General features: G+C 44.7%; 1 protein-coding gene across 4 annotated transcripts in view; it reads right to left on the bottom strand.

The window, feature by feature from the left end:
• LOC137300495 (astrotactin-2-like) overlaps positions 1–24689 on the bottom strand; it is a 1223335-nt gene that overhangs the window by 1172231 nt on the left and 26415 nt on the right. The window contains exon 1 of one of the 4 annotated variants that reach the window (XM_067969578.1): positions 15508–15581. The exons of the other annotated variants lie outside the window; for them this stretch is intronic. The gene's annotated coding sequence lies outside the window, so the exon portion shown is untranslated. Of the gene's footprint in view, positions 1–15507; positions 15582–24689 lie in introns of those variants that run through there. 4 annotated transcript variants of the gene reach the window in all.

Here is a 24689-nt window from a genome sequence, read left to right as displayed (position 1 = left end):
TTATAGTGTCCACTTTTTAAAAAAAGTGATACAACGCACTGTCATATTCTAACAGTATATAGAAAATCAATGTGTCAAGGGATAGCAGAATTCCATATTCATCAACATTTTACAGTCTTTGATGCATAGCAGAGTGAGTACTGGTGATGAATCGAGTTACTGCAGAACTTTCCGAAGTTTCTTCCACTCTCCTCTCCTTTCCCCAGGACACTGTATAGTTCCACGGGTGCAGGCAGCCCTTTGGTACTGTCCATTCCTCATATGTGAGCCTAGACACTGAGCATCAATAGGCTATTCTGCCACGGGGACGGGGAAGGGACAACAGTCAAACCTGAACCTGCACTCACCCAATGTCCACTTGTATACTTTGAAGCAGGGGTCACTTGATAGTAGTCAAGAGCAGGTACCGTCTGATTTTTCCCCTTCCTAGTCCAAGGATGCTGAGGATTGTAGAACCCATACTGCTGTTCAGCTGAGATCAACAAGTTCAGCATCAAACATGGGACCTGCTTGCTTCTGTGGCTCGGTTCCATACTGGTTATTACCTTCACCACCTGAGCCATGGAGGGGGGAACCTCCACACAGTCTTCTTAAAGACACCTTTTTATATATACGGTGTGTGGGTCAGTGATGCAGTATATTGTCACTTCTCCCGATGCAGTGGGGGTTCTACAATCCTCAACAACCTTGGACTAGGGAGGGGAAAAATCAGATAGTAATCAAGAGCAGGTACCCTATCTGATTTTTCCCCTCCCTAGTCAAAGGATGTTGAGGATTGAAAAAAAACCAGAGAACTCTGAGTGATCATCAGCTGGGCTGTAACTTGGTCATAGAGTTCGTGCGATTCATATGTCTTCTAACTGTGTTACCTCAGTGATCCTGCGCCTCCCACTTTCAGAATGTTTTCTTTGACTGTCGGCTCCCTGAAACCCTTTTGAAAATCTGTGAGCGCTTAGTGTGATTGCCCTGTGATTTCCTCGCGAGCACTTGCTACCTAATCAGAACAATCTCATGCTCAGCTTGTGCAATGCAAGTGACCAATGATATGAAACTGACTGCCCTCACAACATCCACATGAGGCCCACTGACCATCAACTGAACCATTATGGAACTGGCAGGATTGCGGACCCTGTGATAATAACAAAAAGTAACGAGTCAAGTAAATCTCAATAGCTTCTTACAACGATTAAAGGGTTGCAACCTAGATTAAAGTAATTAGCAAAAGAAATCCTTTAAACTGGGAAAATACAAAATTATCCAAGCAATACACATATTACAGAAATGAATCTTTGTTCCCCTCTTCTGATCCACTGTGCTATGCACTATTTGCTGCCTGAGTGTGCAAGATTGTGAGTTGCTTCTAAGCATCTGGCAAGCGCCCTCTTCAATTGACTCACAGTCTTGTGCTTAAGCTGACTCTTCTCCTAATTTGTTTCCATCCCTTTGGGAAAAGCATCTGGCTTCAGCTAAAGGGGATGATTGATGTTTGGAACTCATTTTGTGAGCATAATACAGGCAAAAGTCTACATGTGCCTCAACACTCCATTAGATAGGTGAGGTGGATTGAGTCACCATGAAAAGAGGTCTGGTAAATTCCACATTTTTGCCAGGATTTTCAAACACACACTGGTGTGTGAAGCATTCACAAGCATTGCTTGTGAACTTAAGAGTGGAGATTTGTGAGCAAGCATAAAAACAGGTTTGAGCCAGGATATGGAGCAAGCCAAGGCAAGAGACAATACCTATCAAAGAGCAGGAGGACTGTGGAGCAAGTATGGGATGGGTGAAGGTAGCTTGTAGGTCAGCTTGTGGAGCTAAGGAATGGAGGTGGGCCAAGGCGCATCAGCGTATAGGAGAATCATAAAAAGAGCTTACAACTGTACACACTTTATATGTACTTGAATGTCTCCATGAACATTCATGCAACACATTTCACGACCTCAGAATGTCCCAAAGCACTGTACAGCGAATGAGGTACTTTTGAAATGTAGTCACTGTTGGAATTGTAGAAAAACACGGCAGCCAATTTGTACACAGCAAAATCCCACAAACAGCAATGAAATAAATGACCAGATAATCATTTTTTTTTAAAAGAGATGTTAGTTGAGGGATAAATATTGGCCAGGACACCAAAACTCCCCCGCTCTTCTTCAAACAGCATCATGAAATTATTTACATCCACTTGAGAGTGCAGATTGGGCCTTGACTTAATATCTCATCCAAAAGACGACACCTCCGACAGTGCAGCACTCCCTTAGTACTGCACTGAAATGCCAGCCTCGATTATGTGTTCAAGTCTCTGGAGTGGGGCTTGAACTCACAAGCTTCTGATTACGAGGCAAAATTGCTGCCACTGAGCCAAATATGTAAAAGTGCGATACAGACAATATTTTAATCCTAAATTAATGTGATCAGCTTGCGAGCTGTGCGAGTATGTTAACTATCCCTTTGCAGGAGCCCCCTGCAACATTGCCATTTGCCAGCAGCAAGACGAGAAAAATAAATAAAGTAGCACCCCTACTGCCGGAGACAAAGCGCACCAACAAACGGAATGGTTTTACCTGCATCCAAAAGCAACATAAACACAAGGCAAGCTTGTCGTTGCAGGCACTGGCAGACATTTTTTGTTTGGTCAGCAGTGGATTAAGTAGCTGTAGCTCTCGCACAGGCCAGCAGAGCAGTTTGATCATCATTGGCCTGTACAAAACATCCCACCTGCAGCAGAAGGTCCCATCAGCAGTGAAGCAGCAGTTAACAGTTGGAATAAGCAAACTGTTTTAACTGGCTTGCGGCATAAATTACCCCACAACATAAATGGGATGGTTTCTACACCACAAGGACTGGGCAAATGCATTACAGAACTGCTTCAGAAAACATCTCCTCGATATAAATGAAATGCCTTGTTCCAAGCAAATTCAATTTTTCCAGCTTCAGATCCCGAGAATGTGTTCAGGTATCAATGCACAGTGAAATATGTATTCCAGAAACAGCACGATATTCATACGCAAATACACACTCAGAACATTTGAGGTGGAGCACATTTGGGGTGAGGTAAAACTGAATCAATCTGATGTCAATCAACCATATCATTATTATGAGTCATGATCAGCAAAAATTAAATTGCTTTTGGCGATTGAAGTTTTTATGAGGCTTACAGTTGGCTTGTACTGATATGCATATGTACTTATACTACCACAAACAATGCGCTGAGAATTAACATTAACTGCCAGCAAATTACAGCAATAAAAAAACACTCACTATTTAATAAGAGCTGCTGGCACAGAGCAGCAGTGGAGCAAGGGCAACTTTTATATATTATAATGCACTTACAAGAGAAGGGGGAGAGATAAGGGACAGTGTCCATTTCTCACAGCTGTCAAACTACAGGTGAGATTTCCCGAGATGTTGACATGTGCCAAAAACATAAAACACAGTTAAAAGCAGCAAAGCTGCTTTCATCGGAGGGTTACAACCCTCTAGGATTGTCAAGGAGTCTCCAGGAATTAAAGGTTAATCTCCAGGGCACTGCCTCAAGGAAGATGTATTTAAATAAGTAATACATGAGCAATATAGACACAAATGATTTATGATTTTGTATCTACACAATGAATAGGCACTGCATCCAACAGATGCCTGATGTGCTTCCTTGTATTCTTTGGGTATAAATAGTTTGTTTATTGTTAAAATCATTAAATAAAAAAGAGTGGCAAATGCATATCAAAAATTATGTGAAAGGACATCTTACTGAATTCAAATAGTGGCTGTGGAGCCATCAGATGTCAAGTCATGTAATTCAAATCTAACTCATGAGACACGTCGTAAATAAGAACTGTATTCAAAATTTTGAATGAGATCTAAACGACATTGTAAGCATACAGTAGCCCAGCTAAAATATTTTTTGCTCTAATTAAATTCACTGATTATGTATTTGGAAATATTATGCATCCATCTTTATTTTGTTAAAGTATACCTTGGCTTTCCTACGACATTCTCAAAAAAAATATGCCTGTGGTTCTCCTGTGGCACAGCTCGTGATCGGTCAGAGAATATGTTGTTTTATAAACACAGGAACTTTACACCCAGTAACGCACAGTATTATTCTGCTGCTAAAATCCAGCTGTGTGTAACTGAAGTGTGTCTCTTCAAACACACAAGGTGCCTTCACAAGATATGTTAAAGACCGATAATTCTTAAATCCTTGTCAAGTAGAGGTCAGCCTGGCCTTCTTCTTGTACCTCTTTTTAAAAAGGTGTGTCTCCTGAAGTCAATTAAAAGTCATTTTCTGCTGGTGAGAATTTTTTTTAAAAAATGGCTGGCTATCTTTCTCTTCTTTTAAATGTACTTTATTTTTACGTGTGACAGAAATTTGCCTATGTGACAGCACAAGGTTGAAGGACACGACTCAATTTGTGTTAAAAAGAGAAAAAAATACATACATATTGTAAAGTCACAGCACAGTTTTGTTACAAGGTTCTAACAGGAAAATTCACTGGCTCAGAGATTATTTATGTGAAGCAGGCTGTCATCTCTCCTTTCTCTTCTACTACTGCTTGGCATTGGTTTCTCTTCTGGGAAGCCCTTTGGACCATTTACCAAGTTAAGAGCACAGTACAAATGTAAGGTGGTGTTGCTGCTTCCAGAAGCTTTATAGTCAGGGCAAAGAGGAGAGGCATTCTTGTCTAATCACGAGAGAGCAGGAGCGGGAGATGGCAGCTGAAATCAATGGACATGGGTCTGCAGTATACGATTCAAATCTGCTTCCTAAATGTATCACCAAAGGTCATCCCACCCAGTTGAACACCTTCTCTGCATCCAGAGGGAGCACTAGGGCAGAGGACCTGTTACTCGTGCACTGAGCGGAGATCTGGTGTTGTCTCCAGAAGGACAGTACCATACAAAGCCAATTGGTCAGCACGGACTATGCTGAGGGCAACTGCACGAAAATCTAATCTGATGGCATGAACAATGCAGCCCATGATATAGAATCATAGAAAGGTCACGGCACAGAAGGAGGCCATTCAGCCCATCGAGTCCGTGCCGGCTCTATGCACGAGCAATCCAGCTAGTCCCACTCCCCCGCCCTATCCCAGTGGCCCTGCACATTTTTTTGTTTCACGTACTTGTCCAGTTCCCTTTTGAAGGCAATGATTGAATATGCCTCCACCACCGCCTCGGGCAGTGCATTCCAGATCCTAACCACTCGCTGCGTAAAAAAGTTTTCCCTCTTGTCACTTTGGTTCTTTTGCCAATCACCTTAAATCTATGTCCTCTGGTTCTTGACCATTCCACCTATGGGAACAGTTTCTCTCTATCTACTCTGACTAGACCCTTCATGGCTTCGAATACCTCCATCAAATCTCCTCTCAACTTTCTCTGTTCCAAGGAGAACAAACCCAGCTTCTCCAGTCAATCCATGTACTTCAAATCCCTCATTCCTGGAATCATTCTAGTAAATCTCCTCTGCACCCTCTCTAAGGCCTTCACATCTTTCCTAAAGTGTGGTGCCCAGAACAGGACACAATACTCCAGCTGTGGTCGAACCAGTGTTTTATAAATGTTTATCATGACTTCCTTGCTTTTTTTTTTATTTGTTCATGGGATGTGGGCGAGGCCGGCATTTAGTGCCCATCCTTAATTGCCCTTGAGAAGGTGGTGATGAGCCGCCTTCGTGAACCACTGCAGTCCGTGTGGTGAAGGTTCTCCCACAGTGCTGTTAGGAAGGGAGTTCCAGGATTTTGACCCAGCGATGATGAAGGAATGGCGCTATATTTCCAAGTCGGGATGGTGTGTGACTTGGAGGGGAACGTGCAGGTGGTGTTGTTCCCATGTGCCTGCTGCTCTTGTCCTTCTAAGTGGTAGAGGTCGTGGGTTTGGGAGGTGCTGTCGAAGAAGCCTTGGCGAGTTGCTGCAGTGCATCCTGTGGATGGTACACACTGTAGCCACAGTGTGCCGGTGGTGAAGGGAGTGAATGTTTAGGGTGATGGATGGGGTGCCAATCAAGCAGGCTGCTTTGTCCTGGATGATGTCGAGCTTCTTGAGTGTTGTTGGAGCTGCACTCATCCAGGCAAGTGGAGAGTATTCCATCACACTCCTGACTTGTGCCTTGTAGATGGTGGAAAGGCTTTGGGGAGTCAGGAGGTGAGTCACTCGCCACAGAATACCCAGCCTCTGGCCTGCTCTTGTAGCCATAGCCACAGTATTTATATGGCTGGTCCAGTTAGGTTTCTGGTCAATGGTGACCCCCAGGATGTTGATGGTGAGGGATTCGGCGATGGTAATGCCGTTGAATGTCAAGGGGAGGTGGTTAGACTCTCTCTTGTTGGAGATGGTCATTGCCTGGCACTTTTCTGGCACGAATGTTACTCTATGTACTCTTTTGTACTCTATACCTCTATTTATAAAGCCCAGGACCCCGTATGCTTTTTTAACCGCTTTCTCAACCTGCCCTGCCACCTTCAACGATTTGTGCACATATACCCTCAGATTCCTCTGTTGCTCTACCCCTTTTAGAATTTTGCCCTCTAGTTTATATTGCCTCTCCTCATTTTTCCAAACAAAATGCATCACCTCGCATATTTCCGCGTTAAACTTCATCTGAAACGTGACCGCCCAAGCCACCAGCGTGTCAATATCCTCTTGAAGTCTATCACTATCCTCCTCACTGTTAACTACCCTTCCAAGTTTTGTGTCGTCTGCAAATTTTGAAATTGTGCCCTGTATTCCCAAGTCCAAGTTATTAATATATATCGAGAAAAGCAGTGGTCCCAGCACCTACCCCTGGGGAACACCACTGCACACCTCCGTCCCATAAATCACAAGGGTGAAATCACATAAGGGTACGGTAGCATCGTGATTATGTTACGGATTAGTAATCCAGATGCCTAGACTAATAATCCGGAGTTCAAATCCCACCACGACAGCTGGGGAACTTAAATTCAGTTAATTAAATAAAATCTGGAATAAAATGCTAGTATCAGTAATGGTGACCATGAAACTTACCGGATTGTCATAAAAACCCATCTGGTTCACTAATGTCCTTTAGGGAAGGAAACCTGCCGTCCTTACCCGGTGACTCCAGATCCACAGCAATGTGGTTGATTCTTAACCACCCTCTGAAATGGCCTAGCAAGCCACTCAATTGTATAATCCCGCTACAAAAAGTTGTAAAAAGAATTTAAAAAAACGGATGAACCACCCAGCAACAGACACGACAAAGGCAAACCAAGCCCAGTCAACCCTGCAAAGTCCTCCTCACTAACATATGGGGACTTGTGCCAAAATTGGGAGAGCTGTCCCTCAGACTAGTCAAGTAACAGCCTGTGACATAGCCACACTCACAAAATCATACCTTTCAGTCAATGTCCCAGACTCCTCCATCACCATCCCTGAGTGTGTCCTGTCCCACCAGCAGGATAGACCCCACCAGAGGTGGCGGCAAATGATATACAGTCAGGAGGAAGTGGCCCATGGAGTCCTCAACATTGACTCCGAATCTCATGACATCAGGTCAAACATGGGCAAGGAAACCTCCTGCTGATTATCACTTCCCGCCCTCCCTCAGCTGATGAATCAGTACAACTCCATGTTGAGCACCACTTGGAGGAAGCACTGAGGGTAGCATGGGCACAGAATTTACTCTGGGTGGGAGACATCAATGTCCATCACCAAGAGTGGCTCGATAGCACCACTACTGACCGAGCTGGCCGAGTCCTGAAGGACATTAAAGTCAGAGAGGGTGGACGAGGCTAATAAAGTTTTAATTTGAAAACTTGGTTTTGGTTTCTTTGGGTTTTTAGTTTGTAAGCACACCCCACACCCCCTCTTCTTATAAAAGGGGGGCCTAATTTGGGAAAAAAAAGAGGAAAAAAAAAGAAAAAGAAGAGAAAAAAAAAGAAAAGAAAAAAAGAAGAAAAAGAAATTTTAAAAAAAGTCAGAGAGGGCCCACGGCAGGTGGTGAACGAACCGACACGAGGGAAAAACCTACTTGACCTCATCCCCACCAATCTCCCTGTCGCAGATGCGTCTGTCCATGACAGTATTGGTAGGAGTGACCACTGCACAGACCTTGTGGAGACCAAGTCCCGTCTTCACACCGAGGACATCATCCAACGTGTCATGTGGCGCTACCACCGTGCTAAATGGGATAGATTAAGAACAGATCCAGCAGCTCAAAACTGGGCATCCATGAGGCGTTATGGGCAATCAGCAGCAGCAGAATTGTATTCCAGCACAATCTGTAACCTCATGGCCTGGCATATCCTTCACTCGACCATTACCAACAAGCCAAGGGATCAACCCTGGTTCAATGATGAGTGTAAAAGAACATGCCAGAAGCAGCATATCTAAAAATGAGGTGCCAACCTATGAATGCTACAACACAGGACTACATGCATGCTAAACTGTGGAAGCAGCATGCTATAGACAGAGCTAAGCGATTCCACAACCAACAGATCAGATCAAAGCTCTGCAGTCCTGCCACAGCTAGTCATGACTGGTGATGGACAATTAAACAACTAACTGGAGGAGGAGGCTCTGTTGAACGTTCCCATCCTCAATGATGGCAGAGTCCAGCACGTGAGTGCAAACGACAAGGCTGAAGCATCTGCAACTAACTTCAGCCAGAAGTGCCGAGTGGATGATCCATCTCGGCCTCCTCTCGATATCCCCACCATCACAGAAGCCAGTCTTCAGCCAATTCGATTCACTCCTTGTGATATCAAGAAACGGCTGAGTGCACTGGATACAGCACAGGCGATGGGCCCGGACAACATCCCGGCTGTAGTGCTGAAGACTTGTGCTCCAGAACTAGTCGTGCCTCTAGCCAAGCTGTTCCAGTACAGCTACAACACAGGCGTCTACCCGACAAAGTTGAAAATTGCCCAGGTATGTCCTGTCCACAAAAAGCATAACAAATCCAATCCAACCAATTACCACCCCCTCCGTCTACTCTCAATCATCAGCAAAGTGATGGATGGTGTCGTCGACAGTGCTGTCAAGCGGCACTTGCTCATCAATAACCTGCTCAACGATGCTCAGTTTGGGTTCTGCCAGGACCAATCGTCTCCAGACCTCATTACAGCCTTGATCCAAACATGGACAAAAGAGATGAAATTCCAGAAGCGAGGTAACAGTGACTGCCCTTGACATCAAGGCAGCATTTGACCGAGTGTGGCATCAAGGAGCCCTAGTAAAATTGAAGTCAATGAGAATCAGGGGGAAAACTCTTCAGTGGCTGGTCTCATACCTAGCACGGAAGAAGATGGTAGTGGTTGCTGGAGGCCAATCATCTCAGCCCCAGGACATTGCTGCAGGAGTTCCTCAGGGCAGTGTCAGACGTCCAACCATTTTCAGTTGCTTCACCAATGACCTTCCCTCCATCTTAATGTCAGAAGTGGGGATGTTCGCTGATGATTGCAGAGTGTAAGTTCCAGTCGCAACCCCTCAGATAATGATGCAGTCCGTGCCCGCATGCAGCAAGACCTGGACAACATCCAGGCTTGGGTTGATAAGTGGCAAGTAACATTCGCGCCAGACAAGTGCCAGGCAATGGCCATCTCCAACAAGATAGAGTCTAACCATCGCCCCTTGACATTCAATGGCATTACCATCGCTGAATCCCCCACCATCAATGTCCTGGGGGTTACAACTGACCAAAAACTTAACTGGACCAGCCATATAAATACTGTGGCTACAAAAGGTCAGAGGCTGGGTATCGTGTGGCGGCGAGTGACTCACCTCCTGACTTTCCACCATCTACAAGGCACAAGTCAGGAGTGTGATGGAATACTCTTCACTTGCCTGGATGAGTGCAGCTCCAACAACACTCAAGAAGCTCGACACCATCCAAGACAAAGCAGCCCGCTTGAAGGGTACCCCATCCACCACCTTAAATATTCACTCCTTCCACCACCAGCGCACCGTGGCAGCAGTGTGTACCATCCACAAGATGCACTGCAGTAAGTTGCCAAGGCTTCTTCGACAGCACCTCCCAAGCCCGCGACCTCAACCATCTAGAAGGACATGAGCAGCAGGCGCATCGGTACACCACCACCTGCACGTTCCCCTCCAAGTCACACACCATCCTGACTTGGAAATATATCGCCGTTCCTTTATCGTCGCTGGGTCAAAATCCTGGAGCTCCCGACCTAACAGCATTGCGGGAGTACCTTCACCACACGGACTGCAGCGGTTCAAGAAGGCGGCTCACCACCACCTTCTCAAGGGCAATTGGGGTGGGCAATAAATGCTGGCCTTGCCAGCAACGCTCACTTCCCATGAATGAATTAAAATACAAAAAATGGCAAAATATCCAGGGGGCTTAGAGTAACAGTTTTTTTTCAAAATCTTCATGCCTTTTGAGATGTTTATTTTTACAAAAAAATAATTTATTGAAACAAGCAGAGTAGACCAGCTTCTACAGACTGCAGTGTACAACACTGAAAAGTGCACATTGCAATATCGCTGACAATAAGAGTCCAGAAGGATCTCAGACCAAATACAATTTTTTGTTCCTTTGCCCAACTTTAGAAATTACTTCTCTAAATGTTAATGGTGGGGTGTTCAAAGATCAACAAATTACTTGAAGTTTTTAATTAATTGAATTCCTTTGCCATTTACAAAGTTCTAAAAAATATCTTTTCAGGTTGAAAAGAGAACCATCTTTGCTTCTAAAGAAGAGCTAAGCTTCACATACAATTTGTCACAGACTGTGTCATTACATTAAGTATTCCACAAATAAAAATTGTTTGTCAATTTTTTTTCAAGGATGGCAAGAACCCTTCAACTGAGTGCAGGAATACAGTTGCTGGGAGTGCTGAAACCACCTGGGATTAAAGCTGCAGAGTCCAATGTCTTTTTGTTTCTTCAGTGTCTGGCATCTGGCAAATAAGGATTAAAATCAGGTGAACAGAGAAATCCCTTCAAGTAAAAAGCAATACACAATTGTTATTCCAGATAGGTAATGTGAGAAATTGAGGCAGTCCCAACAAATACTGCAAAGCACGGTTAACAAGAAAAAAAAAGCCGTTCATTTGATTCTCCAACATCTGTGTTGTCCACACCATGAGGTTGATCTCCAAAAAAACAATCAATTTTACAAATTGGGGAGGGTTAATCTGTGCCATGCAACAGCCTTTTTCCCTGATGCTGTAGCTCTAATTACAACTCATGCTCTCTGGCAATATCGTAGAGGGCATTCTCTACACAAAAGCAACAGTCCTCAACATCATCATTAAGAACAGATACAAAGTACAGAGTCATTAGTAGGAAAGGATAGGTCACTGGAGGTCGACAGATGAGCACAGAGTGCTGTTACCACAGAAATAAGAACAGCAACATCAACTTCCATTTAGTGCCTTGAATGTAATAAAGCTCCCAAGACCCTTCACAGGGGAGAAACGGATACCGAACAGAAATAGCAGTTAGGGAAGATGACTGAAAGCATGGTTGTAGAGATAGGTTTTGAAGATGGAGAGAAAAATAGCAACACAGAGGGGTTAAAGGAAGGAGTGCCAGAGGGAAGAGCAGAGACAGCTATCGGTGGAGGGAGGGGAGGATGTACAAGAGGCTAGAGTTAGAAGGCTGAAGAGATTGTTTAAGATATAGGGTTGGAGGATGTTCTCGAATTAGGGTGAATAATACTGCAGAGAGAGTTGTAAAAGATCAGGGTGTCCAACTGAATGCATTGGAGAAAGAGGAGCAATTGGTGGTTGGCAAGGACAGGGATGGTGGACAAGCTTGATTTAGTGTCGAACAGAATGTGGGCAGCAAAGTTTTGGATGAGTTGGGGATTGTTGTCAGCTGGAGTGTGGAGACTGGCATGGAGACCACCAGAGAAAAAGCAACAAGAAAGTCACTCCATGGTCTCTGCTGTTCCCTTTTCATTTCTCTCTTTGCAGACAGCTTCTAGACCTTGGGCCACCTCACCAATACAACCACCGCAATAAAAGCTGATGTTGCCTTCGTTGCCTGAGACACATTTCATAATTAAGTCAACATCAAATGTGTACTTTGAATAGCCGACAAGGTTTCAAACCGTACGAAGGATGCACACATATATGATGAGCTAAAACGGTCTCCTTCTGTGCTTACATTTCTATGATTCTATAGTATTTGCCTCTTATGAGGGGGCATATGAAATCTTGATTGTCGAGACAATAATTTTTTTTAAAAATAGCATCTCTTTCATAACTTTTACAAAGTAAACAGAAGTCCTATTCTAACAAACGTCCTGTGCGCAGGTTTTGCCTCCATCTTCTTGGGAGCAGGCTGCAGGAGTTAGGCCAGGCAGATGGGAACATAAAGGGTCTTAAAAAAAATTAAAACCCAAATATGGCAATGAAATGATTAAAGGCTATTTTGATCATTCTTACTCTGTCAAATGAGATGTCTCTCATGAGTGATCATGTGAAAACAATGGCCTCGATATTAACTCCCCCACGAAGGGCGGGAGAGGGTCTGGGGGAGGAGGGGGTTAAAGAGGAAAATACGGGGAACGCGACCCCAACGCGCCACGCATGCCACCTTTTTTACAGCGGTGGATATCGGGGCGCCTGACAATCATGAACAAAATTAAATCGGGCTCCCACAGTGCAATTGCGAGCCCGATTTAAAATTGACTGTTGCTGGACGAGTTTCCCAGGGGTCGGAAAACACGGCAGTGATAGGGAGGCAGGAGCTGCCAGCTCAACAAGTTAAATGCTTGTTTCAGCACTCCTTGTGATCCAGGAGGAGCAGGAGTGCTCTCCCCAACTCCTCAAGGTAGCCTTTGGCCTCTTCCAGCCCCAATCACTAGCCTCCCCCACATTGCCAGCCCAATTGACGACCCCCCACCAATCCTCCCGATCAGGGGCTCTCGTCCCCCCCTTCCCGATCGAGGGCTCCCTTCCCCCCCCTCCCGATCGCGGGCTCTCTTCCCCCCCGCCTCCCAATCGCGGGCTCTCTTCCCCTTCCCCACTCCCGATCGCGGGCTCTCTTCCCCCCATTCCCGATCGCGGGCTCTCTTCCCCCCACTCCCAATCACGGGCTCTCTTCCCCCCCACTCCCGATCACGGGCTCTCTTCCCCCCCACTCCCGATCACGGGCTCTCTTCCCCCCCACTCCCGATCACGGGTTCTCCTCCCTCCCCCCACCCCAGCACCTCCCGATCGCGGGCTCTCTCCCTGCTCCCAAATGCCAGGCCTTCCGAACTCCCGATTACGGGGGACTATCCCTTACAGTCCCTGGCTGCGGCCTTCTGCCCCTGGTGTTCCCTCCCGCCCGCCTGTCAGGCTGTCCATTTAGCCGGCTGCCGGGCAGGGAACAGAGCTAAAGAACGTCAATGAGGCCCTGCCATTAAGTTTGCCAGGACCTCTGCGTCCCCAGCCTTGCCAGGTTCTTTGGTTGTTCTCGGCCTCCCCCGTACCCTCCCCGCCTCCCCACAAATATCAGGGTCAATGTGTCCAAATAAATATTTTTTAAATGGCATCTCTACCCCCAATTTTTACAAAAGAAAAAAAACATTTCTGTGATAACATTATTAATAATAGAAGACCTAGCAACTAACAGCAAAAAGAAAATGATTAGCATTGATATTTATGAGCGAGCTGCTCTCAATGTGGAGTCTAAAACCTACCAGGAATTTTGACATGGAAGCTGTCCTCTTTAATTTATTTCTAAAATATATTACAATGCTCAGAGCCTATCTATGTAAATATCTCTGTATCTCAAAAGTTAAAAATGCTTTGAAACATTCCCTGGCAATTGATAATGACAGAATACTGCAAATAGATCCAGTCAGACATGCCAGCTCTAAATACCCTTATGTCAGGGATACACAATGACAGCTGATGTTTCACCAGCTTATTGTATCTGAAGTGCTTCATTGAAATACACTAGAAGATAGGTCTGTATATATGGTTAAATCTAAATATTTTGCTGTACATTTTGTACTATCATGGGCTTCCTTTCAGGAGCCAACTAGGCCAATTCAGGAGAAGGATAATTAAGGAAATTAAGGGAAATCATAAGAATTTTTAGGAATAGGAACAGCCATGTGGCCCAACAAGCCCACTCTTTCTGTAAGTCTGTTCTCCTTTGTATAGAAATGTTCCCTTTAACATCTCCTGATACAGGCCTCATCTTTGCTCCCTCAAGTCTGGATCATTCTGGAAGGCAAGGATAACCTCAGGCTCCTTTTTCCTATGTTAAATCACCTCCTTAAACCCGTCTCCCTGGCCCACTCCACTCTCACTCCAAACACCAAGTGCAAAGAGTTCATGAATTTCTTTGTCATCAAGTACTGGAGCATTTGTGCAGCTGCCTCTGCCACGTCCTTCCCTTACGTGGCCCAGTTCCCAAACCCCTTCCAGTCTCCTCCCCATTCTAGCCCTAAATCCCTGTCTCTGCAGCTTCACTCCCAGTTCTCGCTTGCCTTCTCCAAGATCCAGGAGAAGGAAAGCGTGAACTTGCTTTCTCCTCCTGCCTCGATCTCCTTCCCACTCAGCTCCCGATCTCCCATGTCCTATTTCCAGAACCATGCAAGCTGACAATATCAATGGTTCTCTCTCCTCAGATACTTTCTCTCTTCCCTTCAAAACCTCCGTTATCCCCCCTCCTCAAAAAACTCACCTTTGATCCGTCCGTCCTCACCAACTACAACCCATCTCCAAACTCCCTTTCCTTTCTAAGGTCCTCGAACATGGCATCACCTGCCAGTCCATCTCTCCTATAATTCCTTGTTCAAATCCCTCAGTATGGCTTCCACCCTTTTTACAGCACCAAGATAGCCTGAACCAAATTCATAAACTACATCCCCATAAACTGTGACTATGGGCATTGGCATTAGCCCTCCTCATCTTTCTCGATCTCTCTGCGGTGTTCGACACGGTTCATCATTCTACCCTCTTCCGATGCTTCTTTGCCATCATCCGGCTCCGCAAGATCGCTCTTGCACATCCCAGATAAAGTCCCGCTAACCTATCACCCCTGTCCTCGCTGACGTACACTGGACTTCCGGCCTCCAATGCATTAAATTGAAAATCCTGATTTTTAATCTTTTCACCTGTTGTTGTGTCCTGCATTTTGGACCTTAACCTTTCACCTGAATTACACAAGAGTGAAAAAAATAAATAATTCTGCTACTCTTTTGGTATATCAACTACGACACACTGACAAGTAATTTAATTTGTTTGGGGAGAGGAATATGAAAATGACCAGAAGCAACTTTCAAATAACCAAACACATAAAAACAAACCCATTCCTGATCCAAGTGGACTTCTTTCTATTGTTATTCATGCTATTAACTCAGAACATCCTTGATCTGTCCCAAAACAGCACTGGTATTCAACACACGGTCATTGAACCACTTGTTCTGGGTCGCTCTCTTGCGGGGCTTCGCTGGTTGTGCTGGTTCAGTTCCTTCAGCAGCCAGCATCACCAAGCAGCCACTTCATAAGATCACACTGACATAAGCCTTTAACCTGCTAAAATCCAAGTTTGTCACTAGTAGTCATTAAAAAAAGACCTTACTGTAAAAGCTCTGCAACTGGATGACATTGTATTGTTGAGTACGGCTTTGTTTCTTTTTCCAAAACAACGCAGCCTCTTTAAATAATTAATTGTCAATCCTGCACCTGATTTCATCCAAAGACATCAGCACATGTCGCACGCCAACTCTTGCACACATCAACAGCCTATTAAGGTGCTGTTTTCAATTGAATTAAATAGCCTGAGGTACAAATTCTGCACACTGCTTACTTTCTGCATGTGACCCAGAGAAAACCTGATGCAGCAGAATACTTGCTTTAGCAACCCAGATTAATAATTACTGGTGTTCCGAAGAATAGCATAACTGCAAAGATTGAAGCACCAGTGATGTTAGGGGCTGTAATTTCCTTCCACATCAATTAAAGAAATAACTCATATTTATGCAGTGCCGTTCACTACCTCAGGACATCCCAAAGCACTTTACAGCCAATTAAGTACTTTCTGAAGTGCAGTCACTGTTGCAATGCAGGGGAATGCAGCAGCCAGAAGAACCCGCGTGCTCTTTGCATCAAAGTGACAATCACTTGCACCTGAGACAACAATGACTTCATTGTGATTTCCATTACCATCTTGGCGTGGAGTTTCTGCTACAGTGCAATTGGCAAAACACACCCAGAATACGCTGGACAAGGCGCCAGTTTTGCTGAGATGAAGTTACGCTGAAGTTTCTGTATAAACTCATTAGCGTAAGTCCGAATGTAAAATCGCCCATTAATCAGCGCAATCAAGCAGCGTAATAGATTCCTGACTGGAACAGCATCCTCCAGCATCACAAAGAGTGGGATTGCCAGGAAACGAGTCATTCTTCAACTTTTTAAACAGGGGACATCAATTGACTGATACAATGCTTTTGCTCTTACTTTTTAATTGGCTTCAAATGACTGCTGGTCACTGTTGTCTTCAATTAACTAATTACTGCAGTCGAGCAGGATACACCTGCGTGGCTTCAATTGACTGCTTAAAGTAATTTAAAGTAATTGCAGTGCAGCAGGAGAATCAGATCTGGATCAGGCTTCAATTGACTACTTGTCACTACAGGCCAGGTGATTAACGCTGGATTCACGTCACCGCGGGTGCCTGTGCACCCAAGCTTCTGGGCGCATGTGATGAACACCCCCGAACAGGCGCAATCGGCAGAAAATCAGCATTCCGACCTGGGGAGGTGGCCGGTTTTGTGGGCAAGGACTACTTTGGGCAATTGGACTTTCGAACCTCGTAAAAGATCACGGATACTCCAGTGCAAAATGGTTATGGGTGCAACTCACTTACGCATAAAATTCCACGATCGTTAGCGCTATTTCATTCGATTCCGCCCAGATTAAGCTGATAACAGGGTGTAAATCATGCGGTAGCTCCAGGCCTGCGTGCTTATAAACATATGAAAGAAATATTTGCAAGGCACATTTTATAGAGAAAGTGCCCCTTTAAAACAATGGTTGAAAAATATTACAGTATGAACTTTTGCTGTGACTGATTCACACAGTCAATACCTTTAACTTGTAAATTTAGTCGATTGTTGCCTTGTCAAAAGGTCCCAGTGTTCCAGAAAAAAAACCTCCTTCTCCAACCAATAGCACTAAAAATGACTGATCGCAGAGCTCACTATTGTTTATAGGCCAATGATAGTGCACAGTGGCTGCTGCACTTGAAAATTAATTCATTGTGTGGAGCATTTTGAGAATTTCTGATGCGATAAGGTGCAATATAAATGCAAGTATTTTGAGTTCGGCAGTATGTTACATTGAAGGTGCCTCGTGTTTAATTTGGGCTGCAAACGTGACAAAAATGTATAGCTTCAGCAAACAAAGAGTTCACTAAATAGATATCAAGAGATAAATATATTTGGTTGACATGAGAAAAATGAATGGGTGCAGACAAAAAGCTGTTGCAAAGTTTTCACTTACCAGAAAAAAAATCAGTTTGGTGGAGTTTGAACTACACTCTATAAATAGGGCAACCAAAATTCCCAGCCTCCACCCTCCATAAATTTCAGATCCGACTGAACTCTGTTCCCTGTATCCTAGCCCACAGCAAGTCCTGCCCGCTTGGCCATCACTCACATCTTCATTGACCTAAAAATAACAGCTTTTTAGATCGTAACCCCGCTCCAATGCGCTCATTTCCAGGTGCGTTTGGATGCACGCAAGGAACGCATTGACCGAAGTTGCACCCCATTAGTGCCGGCGGGCGGGTATATAGCGGGGCAATTAACATCATTGAGAGATGTTAAGTAGCGCTTTTTAAATTGAATTTAACTGAGCTTTAAATTTAATGCCTCCTGGGCGAATCTCCTAAGGCTCATGAATCTCGCCAGGTAAAAGGAGGCTTTATTGCCCTGCTTGCGGGCCAGGTGTAGCAGGAGTGTTTCCTCCAGGCCCAACAAGCTTACCTGCCCCGATTGGACCCCTGCAATCGGCCAACCTCCGACCGATGTCCAAAACCTCCCACCGATGTCCAAAACCTCCCACCCATGTCCAAGATCCCCCCCACCCCCCGATCGCAACTTCTCATCTTCTTCCCTCGCGATCGGCCCATTCCCCATCAAACCCCTGAGGACGCTGATTTCTACCCGGCTGCTTTCCCACTGTCAATCAGGTGCTTGCCAGGCGCGAAATCCGGAAGTAAAGTTTCAATCATTCAATTCGGTCGCCATCGCACATTCCGACCTGCCAACTTTACTTCCAGGTTTCGTGCCCGAAAATCTTGTCCCTTTGCTCTCTTCCCGGCTCCAAGTCAAAATCACGCCCCTGTTCTCCCAATGTCTCAAATGTAAAATTCTAATCCTTGTGCCACCCCTCCCCATCTCTGCAACCTCTTCTATCACCAACCCCCTACCCAAAAAAAAATTCTAGAAGTGTATTTTCTGTTTCCCTGATATGCAGGTGGTTACTCTCTTCCCATAGGAGCAGACACACTCATTAAACCTAGATATTTTCACTTAGATGTGCAAGAATGTAAGTTAAAGGCGTCCCCTCCTCCATAGTGGAAATGGCCCATTATGGAGTATAACGAGCTAAAGATGCAATGGTAAGGACAGACGCAATGGGCAACCATGGATATTTTGATCATCTTTCTCACAGAAAGGATTTGGAAAAAATATTTATTTTTAATGCTGGGGTTCTTGAAAGCAATGTGTATTCTCATGAATTTTTAAACAAGCACCTAGACAAAAGAACGATGGTCTGTTTGAGGTTGGGTGGCTGTTTAAAGGCGAGTAGTGGAGGTGTGGGGACGGGCAACGGAACCCTGTGTGAGAACCTCTCTGGATACATCGAGGGCATCCTGAAACCCATCGTACAGGGAACCCCCAGCTTCTGTCGCGACACTACAGACTTCCTACAAAAACTCAGTACCCACGGACCAGTTGAACCAGGAACACTTCTCACCACGATGGACGTCTCGGCACTCTACACCAGTATCCCCCACGATGACGGCATCGCTGCGACAGCATCAATACTCAACACCAACAACAGCCAATCTCCAGACGCCATCCTACAACTCATCCGTTTCATCCTGGATCACAATGTCTTCACCTTCGATAACCAGTTCTTTACCCAAACACACGGAACAGCCATGGGGACCAAATTCGCACCCCAATACGCCAACATTTTCATGCACAAGTTCGAGCAGGACTTCTTCACTGCACAAGACCTCCAACCAACACTATACACCAGATACATCGACGACATTTTCTTTCTATGGACCCACGGCAAGGAATCACTAAAGAGACTACACGATAACATCAACAAGTTCCATCCCACCATCAAGCTCACCATGGACTACTCCTCAGAATCAGTTTCTTTCTTGAACACACGAATCTCCATCAAAGACGGGCACCTCAGCACCTCACTCTACCGCAAGCCCACGGACAACCTCACGATGCTCCACTTTTCCAGCTTCCACCCTAACCACGTCAAAGAGGCCATCCCCTATGGACAGGCCCTGCGAATACACAGGGTCTGCTCAGACGAGGAGGAACGCGATGGACACCTACAGACGCTGAAAGACGCCCTAGTAAGAACGGGATCTGATGCTCGACTCATCGATCGACAGTTCCGACGGGCCACAGCAAAAAATCGCATAGACCTCCTCAGGAGACTAACACGGGACGCAACCAACAGAGTACCCTTTGTCGTCCAGTACTTCCCCGGAGCGGAGAAACTACGCCATGTTCTCCGCAGCCTTCAACATGTCATCAATGAGGACAAACACCTCGCTATGGCCATCCCCACACCTCCACTACTCGCCTTTAAACAGCCACCCAACCTCAAACAGACCATCGTTCGCAGCAAATTACCTAGCTTTCAAGAGAACAGCGTCCACGACACCACACAACCCTGCCACGGTAACCTCTGCAAGACATGCCAGATCATCGACACAGATACCACCATCACACGAGAGGACACCACCCACCAGGTACATGGTTCATACTCCTGTGACTCGGCCAACGTTGTCTACCTCATACGTTGCAGGAAAGGATGCCCCAGAGCATGGTACATTGGCGAGACCATGCAGACGCTGCGACAACGGATGAACGGACACCGCGCAACAATCGCCAAACAGGAGGGTTCCCTCCCAGTTGGGGAACACTTCAGCAGTCATGGACATTCATCCACCGACCTTCGGGTAAGCGTTCTCCAAGGCGGCCTTCGAGACACACGACAACGCAAAATCGTCGAGCAGAAATTGATAGCCAAGTTCCGCACCCATGAGGACGGCCTCAACCGGGATCTTGGGTTCATGTCACGCTACACGTTACCCCACCAGCGAACAAATGTTATCTGTTTTTAATATAACGGGTCAGTTGCTGTCTTTTCTATGTTTCTACCTCTCTATCTCTGTTTTTTTTTTGTTTGTTGTTTTTTTTTTGGTGATTTGTATATTCTGTGAGACCTGGCAGGTAACACCTGTCTGTTTGCACACTGATTGCCTTGGCAACGGGCAGTTGAAAAAACTGTCTGTACTCACCAAGCATTGTTCTGTGAATTATAAATGCCATTTCATTTCGAGGATTTCATTTCACATCGTTCACCTGACGAAGGGGGAAGCCTCCGAAAGCTTGTGAATTTAAAATAAAATTGCTGGACTATAACTTGGTGTTGTAAAATTGTTTACAATAGACAAAAGATGATTAATATCCTAACCGGAAGTTGCTTCTCCCAGACACCTAACAATAAATGATTCATCACTTTGTCTTGGTATTCCGAAAGGCACCTCTCACCGATGTGTTGGAAAGCCCTTTGATCTCTGTTAGCTTGAGAGGGGGGCTTCTGACAGAATTAGAGAGGCGTTTAAAAATCAGAATGCAGACATCAAAAAGGCAGTCTGGCATTTGGTAAAGCGGATACTACATGGATAGGTAGACAGGCAGCAAAAGGCTGAGGGGAGGTCCTGGCCCAGGATTGTGAGACAGAATGCAGAGAGATTATACTGTTTAATTTGAATAAGACAACGCACTAAAATGGTAGCGTGTGCTTTATTTTGTGTAAATACGCAATCGTATCCTTACCATGGAATAAAGCAGTTTTCCGTTCAAACCAAACTTCGCCTCATCTAGAGTTAACTCGGTCCGCCTTATTGAAGAAACAAATGCAAATGGCATGGATATCCGGTTCAGATCACAAGGGGCTTTTACTGTTACTGCCCTGGATCCCACTACCATACAAGCAGATATCAGCCAGCGTAGGGTCAACTCCCATAAATGTAAGACACAGACACCTTATGGGAGTGACTATCGCCACTGAATCCAAGATGGAATCCACAGCAGGCCTGAATTCATGACACCTGTTCATTATGGCAGCGGCATGGAGCTGAAAGGAAAATCAAGATAAAGCTCTTAAAAACCAAGATGGTGTTAGATTCCTGATGCTCAAGTTAAACAACCCTACAAAGAGTGCATATTACAAAATTTCCGCAACTTGAAGACATTTCTGAACCCTCGCCACGTGACACTAACACTTGGAATTCATGTTTATTTTACTAAATGTCTGCCGTTGCTCAGTGGTAACACTCTTGTCTCCGAGTTCGAATGGGTGGGTCAAGACCACTCCAGAAACTTGAGCACAAAATCTCGGATGACACAGTGCCGTACTGAGGGAGGTGCTGTCTTTCAGATGAGACGTTAAATCGAGGCCCCATCTGCCTTCTAAGGTAGATGTAAAAGATCCCATGGCACTATTTCGAAGAAGAGCTGGGGAGCTCTCCCCAGTGTCCTGGCCAATATTTATCCCTCAACCAACATCACTAAAACAGGTTATCTGGTCATTATCACATTGCTGTTTGTGGGACCGTGCTGTGCATAAATTGGCTACTGCATTTCCTACATTACAGCAGTGACTACACTTATCAGTACTTAATTGGCTGTAAAGTGCTTTGGGACGTCCTGAGGTCGTGAAGGAACTATATATATATAAATACAAGTCTTTCTTTCTAAGTGTCAATACTAAGATCAGGACCTCACTGTAGCAGCCTGGCCCAGAATGAAGCAATGAGGGCAGGAGGCCCAGCTGAGATTAGGATTTAAATTTCCAACTGTCTGGTTTGGAATCCAGCCCAAAGACTGACATTCAAACAACAACAATTAACTTTATTCAAACAATAATTATGAAGCAAACAGGAACTGACTTCAAACTCCACACAAGCTGGCACTCCACCTAGTGGGAAACTAGCACTGCAATTTATTTTCAGTGAACAAACATCTTGGTTTAAACTTCTCTTTTAACAACTTGCAAACAAAGTTGTGGGAACATGCAGCTTTCAAATGTGATTTTCGAAAATGCAATTTTATCGGCACATAAATTATGGACAAAAATAGGTATGTGCCCATTTTTTGTGAAAGAGTTTCAACCTCTAGTCAGGAGCATCGTTCGGAAAACTGATGATCTTGAACATGTCATAAGAACATAAGAAATAGGAGCAGGAGTAGGCCATACGGCCCCTCGAGCCTGCTACACCATTCAATAAGATCATGGCTGATCTTTGACCACAACTCCACTTTCCCGCCTGATCCCCACACCCCTTGATTCCCCCAGAGTCCAAAAATCTATCAATCTCAGCCTTGATTGAGCAATATTTTTGCTTTCCTCCCCCTCTAACAAGAAACTAACTTGTACCTTCTACAAGTGTTTTAATACCACAACTGGAAACTATCGTAATTTTGTGACCTTTGTAATATATAGTGAACCTATGAGAGGAAATTTCTTTAAAATACAGTTAGGCAGAGAGAGCAATGAGGACAATTACCTACTGTGGGTGGCAGCTCTGGACCCCAAACCCACAGGCATTTGTTACATTGTTGTCAGTTGGCTGACTCAGTGTGTGGTGTTATAAGGACATTGCCATCAAACCTCTACTTAAAACCAACACACTTTAATGTGCCAAAACACTTCCCATGTGTTCCTGTTACTTCATCATTTGAGATTGCTTTCATCATTCGGGACAGAGCTGTACCCTTTAGTACTTCACCCTGGTGTTGTCTTCAGGCACAATCACGTCTGGAAGAAATAACCAGGCTGTGTTGCTGGGTGTTTTCCATTGCACAGCATGAAAATCTCACCTATTTGTTGTTACACCACAATAAACATGAGACGCATGATTTCCAAAGTAAGCGTCTATACTTCCCATTTATTCAGCAGCTTTCCAGTTAATGTTAATGAAGTACACTTTTCACTTCAGAAGAAAAAAACTGATTATTTTATAGCCAGAGGGCCTCAACCATAGAACATGGCCAAAAGCCTCATCTCTGGAAATAGGCCAGCAGGTCCACGATTTGTGAATTTATTTTAATATCTGGTTGTATGACAAGCATGAGATGCAAAACAATGTGATTATGTCAATGGAAAATCAGTACTCTGTGACTGGTTGTGGAATATAGCTGTTGTGGATGGATTAGTTGAATATAGTGCCAGGTACAACAACTTGCATTGGTATGGCGACTTTAACATAGAACAACGTCCCACTACTTCTGATGCTCATTGATATTCATGAGCATCCATCTGAAACAGCTGGTACACAGAAACTGGCATTTACCATTAAACAAATTTTTTTGAAATAAATTCAAAATGTGTGGGAATATCAATTTTAAAGCATAGCATTGATCATTTCACTACTCACTTTAACACTCCTTGAAAAACTTATTCGAATAAACTATTGGTTAAATTATGAGAAAAATACTATTGGTTAAAATGTAAATGTAATTAATTGGCACTGGTGAAAATGAACAATCACAGTGAACAGAATCTGCATCACTTAAAAAAAGTTAAAAGAAAGCTGATTTTATATTGGGTGTCGTGACATACTTGTGTGACTGGCTTCCATGGTCTCACTTAGCCAACGGCAACTCTGCAACAAGCTCCATTAAATGCAGAAAATGCTAGAAATGAACAGCAGGTCAGTCAACACCTGTAAAGTGAAAAGACAAGTCCATGATTTAAATGCTTCCTTCACCAGAAGTGAAAACAACAAGATTTTTTTCCACAATGAACTCGCCATGTTTGCTACGGCAGGTGGTTTTTAAATTACATTTTCCCAGCCGCCGGCCTTTCTCTCGCGTTGCCACCAGCCGAGCAAGATCTGCTCATCGAGTGGCAGCAACACCAAAGCAGTATAAAAGCAGCCAAAGAGAAGCCCAGTTGTCAGATGTCAAACACTACGTAAATGATTCTGACTTAACATAGATTTTTTTCGACTGGTCTTTGTACTACATGTTACTCTGTCACTCCTGCGAAGATAGGATTGCCAGCCTTCCAAGGTTGTCCTGGGGTCTCCAGGAATGAAAGATTAATCCCCCAGACACTGCTATGAGCAACCCAGAAGAAAAATCATACTTTTTATAAAGAGCGCAATAAAAAAATATCAGAGATGGGGAAAAATGGCTGTTTGATTGATCGTCAAGAATTATCCAGTCGGATAACCAAGAGTCTGGTCGCTTTCCATTTGGCGTGGGAAGGGGAGTGTGCTGTGAGGATGGACGTGTCGGGCAATCAATGGCAGGAGCATGGAGATGGAGCTGTTGGAGGCAGGAGGTCAGGTGATGAAACCTCCCAGAATATGTTCAACCACAGTTGGCAACCCTATGCGAAGAACAGATAAGATATTCAGGGATCGTTGTCCACAGGTGTGAGCAATGGAAAAGAAAATAACCAATTCAAAATAGAGAGAGAGAA

This window comes from Heptranchias perlo, chromosome 31 (genome assembly GCF_035084215.1).
Source record: "Heptranchias perlo isolate sHepPer1 chromosome 31, sHepPer1.hap1, whole genome shotgun sequence".
Classification (NCBI taxonomy): Eukaryota; Metazoa; Chordata; class Chondrichthyes; order Hexanchiformes; family Hexanchidae; genus Heptranchias; species Heptranchias perlo.
Note: the sequence above shows the minus strand (reverse complement) of the source record. Positions and strands in the feature narration are given on the sequence as shown.